Source organism: Nycticebus coucang, chromosome 2 (genome assembly GCF_027406575.1).
Source record: "Nycticebus coucang isolate mNycCou1 chromosome 2, mNycCou1.pri, whole genome shotgun sequence".
Lineage (NCBI taxonomy): Eukaryota > Metazoa > Chordata > Mammalia > Primates > Lorisidae > Nycticebus > Nycticebus coucang.
Window position 1 is genome coordinate 83,214,198 of NC_069781.1, and position 6,254 is coordinate 83,220,451.

The window sequence follows — 6,254 nt, forward strand, 5'->3', positions numbered from 1 at the left end:
GAGGAAGGGAAGGAGCGGGACTGGCGGCGCTCGCTAGCCCAAGGTCACGGGTGGTTGTGCAGACTCAGGAAACCTTAGGCGGACCGGCTGCCAGTCCTCGGCCCGGCGTCGCTGTTCTGTACAAACTGTTTTGGCCAACCTGTAAAATCCCTGGAAATTGACTATTCCAGCAAAGCGTCGTGAACTGGGAAAGCACCAAATGTTCTACTCGAGAAGTGCGGTGAAGAGACAAACAAGCTAGACCTGAGACTGAGATCAGAAAGAAGATGAAGCATAAGAGAAGAAACGAAGGAAGTTCAAGGGAGGTATTAGGCAGTTCTGAAAGGAGGGCCAGGGCTAAGCTGGTGGGAGAGTTATCTCCAAACACTGAGAACCTCACCAAAGCACCGACAACACCATTTTCAACTGACGTTTCCACGTGACTTTCAGTTCAATTCAAAATAACAAAATTATTAAGTCAAAAGACTTATGAAATTTTCTAGTAGGGCGGCGCCTGTGGCTCAGTGAGTAGGGCGCCGGCCCCATATTCCGAGGGTGGCGGATTCGAACCCGGCCCCCGCCAAACTGCACCAAAAAATAGCCGGGCGTTGTAGCGGGTGCCTGTAGTCCCAGCTGCTCCGGAGGCTGAGGCAAGAGAATCGCCTAAGCCCAAGAGTTGGAGGTTGCAGTGCTGGAGGTGGCAGGTTCATACCCAGCTCCGGCCAAAAACTGCGGGGGGAAAAAAAAAAACCAGAAAATCCAAGAACAAATTTTCTAGTAAACAATGATTAACGAATACGTAGAAATGATACTTAAGGCTTACTTTAGCCATAATTAGAATGGAGTGAGAAGTCTCTTTTAGTGTTGCCCAAAGTTGTTTTTTTTTTTTTTTAATTTTTTTGTGAGTTTTATTTATTTATTTATTTTTATTTTTTTGGCCGGGGCTGGGTTTGAACCCACCACCTCCGGCATATGGGACTGGCACCCTACTCCTTGAGCCACAGGCGCTTTTTTTTGAGACAGTCTCACTTTGTCGCTCTTGGTAGTGTTGTGGTGTCATAGCTCAGACAACCTCAAACTCTTGGGCACAAGCTATTCTCTTGCCTCAGTCTCCGCAGTAGCTGGGGCTACAGGCCCCTGCCACAACGCCCCGCTATTTTTAGAGAAGGGATCTCACTCCGCCTCAGGCTGGTCTGGAACTCCTCAGCTCAGAGAATCCACCAGCTTTGGCCTCCCAGAGTCCGAGGATTACAGGCCTAAACCTCAGGCCTGGCCCACCCAAAGTTGTTTTTTTTTTTTTTTTGAGACGGACTCTCAAGCTGTAGCCCTGGGTAGAGTGCGGTTAGGTCACAGCTCACAGCAACCTCCAACTCTTTGGCTTAAGCGATTCTCTTGCCTCAGGCTTCCAAATAGCTGGGACTACAGGCACCTGGGCTGGGTTGGAACCCGCCAGCCTCGGTGTATGTGGCTGGTGCCCTGCCCACTGAGCTATGGAGCCACCCTGGCCCAAAGTTCTTGATCAGAAAAAATCACTTGGGGTGATTATTTAAAGATGCCTAGGCTTCTCCCCGGGTTACTGTTTTGGTTGGTTTAAGGTGGAGCTCAGGAGCTGTGAAAGCTGTGCTTCAGGTGGTTCTTATTTATCATCTAGTATATTTGGGGGAACGCTGCCCTGGTGCTTTGTGCCAACTTTGTGAAATCAAACAGCTCTCTGCCACTGTGAGCAAGGTGCCTGGTGCATAACAACTTTTCTTTCTTTCTTTTTTGGTGACAGTTTCAGGGCTATTTCTATGATCAACGATCAATTAATGTATTAGAGATTTAAGTAGTTTGGATCACTGATTCCAGGAGCATTGGTATTTATTTCCTTAAATTACTAGATAAACTAGCAAAAATACAGCAGCTACCATTTATAGGCCATTCTCAGTACCGAGTATTTTCCACATGGAGTTTCATTTAATCCCTACAATAAGTCACTGAGGGGGGATATACGATAATATTATTGTGTCCCTTTCTACAGATAAAGGAATAAATAATTCAGTGGCCTTGCCTGGAGTACTGAAGGGCAAGGAGTCAATGGAGGTGATTATTGAGGACAAAAAATAGGAGTTTTGTTTTTTCTTCCAGATTTTCAGTTATAACAAGTGAAACAGCATAATGCCTGAAGAAGCTGAAGTGAAAAAAATACCTAAGGATAATAAGGCAAGCTCTTTATTTAATATTGTATTCCATAATGCATATCACTTTCTGATAATTATTCTCTACTAATCATTTATTATTTTCTCTGTGAAACCCTTTCAACCAAGAATGTTGCAGTTACTAAACCTACATAAAGCAAAATTCCCTTTTAGCAACTCTTTTCTAGTGGGTTTCAAGTGTGGGCTCCAGACTGGCAGCATCAGCATCACCTGGAAACTTGTTAGAACTATAAACTCTGCCAGGCATTGTGGCTTATGCCTTAATCCTAGTACTTTGGAAGGCCAAGGCAGGAGGATTGCTGGAGGTCAGGAGTTACAGACTACTTTGGCAACATAGGGAGACATGAGACCTCCCCCCTGCCATGTCTATAAAAAAATTCAAAAAAAATTAGTTGGGTGTGGTAGTGCACACCTGTAATTGCAGCTACTTGGGAGGCTGTGGTGGGAGGATCACTTAAGTTCCAGGCTGGCTCAGCACCCATAACTCAGGGGTTAGGGCACTGGCCACATGTAGTGGGGCTGGTTGGGTTCAAACCTGGCCCGGGCTTGCTAAACAACAATAACAACAACAACAAAACAATAGCCTGGCATTGTGGTGGGCGCGTGTAGTCTCAGCTACTTGGGAGGCTGAGGCAAGAGAATTGCTTAAGCCAAGAGTTTGAGGTTGCTGTGAGTTGTGACACCACAGTTCTCCTACCGAGGATTGAAATAATGAGACTCTGTCTCAAAAAGCAAAACAAAAAAACACAAAAGTTCCAGGCCTCAGTTAGCTATGATCATGAAATCTCATCTTTTAAAGCAGAGAAAAAAAAGCAAAAAAAAAAGCAAAATCTCAGGCTCCCATGCTAAACCTATGGAATCACAAATGGGGTGTTAGCCGTCTATGCTTTAGCAAGTCCTCCAGGTCATTTTGATGTATACTCATGTTTGAAAGCTGTTGACTTACTCTTTCCATGCCTTTAAATGGCTGCTTTCAGATGGCTTACATCAAGTGGAGAAGGGATTTATTTATTTATTTATTTTTGAGAGAGTCTCCCTTTGTCACTCTTCATAGAGTACTGTGGCATCATAGCTCACAGCAACCTCAAACTCCTGGGCTTAAGTGATTCTCGCCCCTCAACCTCCCAAGTAGCTGGGACTACAAGCGCCTGCCACAAGGCACTGCTATTTTTAGAAATGATGTCTTGCTCTGGCTCAGGCTGGTCTTGAACCTGTGAGCTCAGCCAATCCACCCACCTTAGCCTCCCAAGTGCTGAGATTACAGGCCTGAGCCACCACACCTGGCCTGGGGAAGGGTTTTTTTTTTTTTTTTAAATAAAGAAAGAATGCCCTCATAGGATTGATGTAACAGATTAAGGGATATACCTCTAACAAAGTTTTTGTTTTGTTTTTGTTTTCTGATGTTCTGAGTTTTCAATTGAACTCTAAAGACAAACTGGATTGTAAAGCACTAAATGTATAACAGAATGTTCCTAATATAATGTGTGAAAGGGCTTTACTCCATAGTCATCAGAGAAGGTTAACTTTGGCCTGAAACCAACTAACCTCTGAAAAAACGAAAATAGGGAAAGTTGGGTGTGCTCAAAATGTGGTATTACCAATTATGGAATTGTTCACAGATGCCTTTGGTGGAATTTCATTACATGGGACCTACCAAGGGACCAGCACTGAACTCTGTGACCCCAGCTAGAGTGCAGTGGCTTCATTATAACTCACAGTAGCCTCAAACTCCTAGGCTCCCATGATCCTCCTGCCTCAGCCTCCAAAGTAGCTGAGATTACAAAGACAAGCCAATGCTCTCAGATAAGTTTTCTACTTTTTGCAGAGACAGGATCTTGCTCTTGCTGAGGCTGATCTCCAACTCCTGAGCTCAAGGGATCCTCCCACTTTTGTCTCTCAAAGTGCTGGGATTACAGGGGTAAGCCACCACAGCCAGCCCATCTTTTAAGTACTCATTGAAAACAATGTAAACTCTTGGGTGGCGCCTGAAGCTCAGTGGGTAGGGCACCGGTCCCATATACAGAGGGTGGTAGGTTCAAACCTGGCCCCGGCCAAACTGCAACAAAAAAATAGCCAGGTGTTGCGGTGGGCACCTGTAGTCTCAGCTACTTGGGAGGCTGAGGCAAGAGAATCGCTGAAGCACAAGAGTTTGAGATTGCTGTGAGCTGTGATTAGCACTCTATGGAGGGCGACAGACTCTGTCTCAAAAAGAAACAAACCAAAAAACAGCAATTTAATTATTATATAGACCTTTTGGTAATTTAAAAGCCATATTTATTTTCACTGAAAACAACTTGATCAAAGACGCATCAAATAAATGGCATGCATAGCTTGCCACATTACAGGAGACTTTCTAACACAATCCAGATATTGTCAGCAGGACCCTAAATAGTTTTTGAGACTTTTTAAGAGAACAAAAGTTTTATTATTTATGTAAATCAAGAACGTAAGTAGAAGGAAATCAATTATTTAATATAGGCCGGGCACGGTGGCTCATGCCTGTAATCCCAGCACTCTGGGAAACTGAGGCAGGGTGGATTGCCTGAGCTCAGGAGTTCCAGACCAGCCTAAGCCAGAGGAAGACTGGGCATGGTGTGGGCACCTATAGTCCCAGCTACTGGGGAGGCTGAGGCAAGAGAATTGCTTAAGCCCAGGAGTTTGAGGTTGCTGCGAGCTATGACACCATAGTACTCTACCGAGGGTGACAAAGTGAGACTCTGTCTCAAAAAAAAAAAAAAAAAAAAATATATATATATATATATATATTGCTGTGAATGTTACCTTTTAAGAAATAAAATACTTTGGGCAGCGCTTATAGCTCAGTGGGTAGGGCGCTGGCCACATATACTGAGGCTGGAGGGTTTGAACCTGTCTTGGCCAGCTAAATGACAACTGCAACACCCACACACAAAAAATAGCTGGGCATTGTGGCAGGTGCCTATAGTCCCATCTACTTGGGAGGCTGAGGCAAGAGAATCTCTAAAGCCAAGAGTTTGAGGTTGCTGTGAACTGTGATGCCAAGGCACTCTACCCAGGGCTACAGCTTGAGACTCTGTCTCAGAAAGAAAAAAAAAAGAAATAAGGTACTTTGGTCTCAAGAACACTAAGACATTTTTGAGTCTAAACAAATTAGATGTGAGGTATTCTGCATCTTAGTAGTTAGCTCTGGGATTATCTTAGAAACAATACCTCAGAGTGTATCCTAACCTAGGTTTTTGGATGGTGAATGGGCCAGGAAGATAGGAGTGATACGGGTGATTTAGCTAAGAGCCTAACAGCTGGTATGGTGTAAAATTAGGTAGTGGGGCCTTAGCTTTGGCTATCAGGCAACAGAAAAAGATTGCAGAAAGTGGGAGGATACTTCAAGGGAGGTCAGGATTCAGGCAGAAGATTGGTGTGAGAGAAGTGGGAAGAGTGGTCCTGTGCCTTGCAGGAGTGCAAGTTCTAGGCAGAGAGCCAAAGCAAGTGTCTTAAGTTTGTGTAATATTTTTCCACTTACAGTGGATATGCCAGTGTATTACAACCCATTGAGATAAGTATTATGACTGCTTTTGTGGAGGAGTTGACTGAGGCTCAAGGCAAAGTTATGTGTCCTGTTCATTGTCATATATCTAATAAGAGTACAGCCTTCTGTTCCTTGGTTCAGTGTTCTACTGCTTCTCCAGGAGCATTTCCCCTTGTAATTTATTTCATAATTATATTTACCATTATAATGGTAGGCATTCTTTTTTTTTTTTTCTTTTTTCTTTTTGTAGAGACAGTCTCACTTTATGGCCCTCGGTAGAGTGCCGTGGCCTCACGCAGCTCACCGCAACCTCCAACTCCTGGGCTTAAGCGATTCCCTTGCCTCAGCCTCCAGAGTAGCTGGGACTACAGGCACCCGCCACAACGCCCGGCTATTTTTTGGTTGCAGTTAGGCCAGGGCCGGGTTTGAACCCACCACCCTCGGTATATGGGGCCGGTGCCTTACCGACTGAGCCACAGGCGCCGCCCAATGTTAGGCATTCTTATCTATATATCAGTCTTCTCACCTAGCACTGTAACTTACTCATATTTTTTTGTTTGTTTTTAATGGCC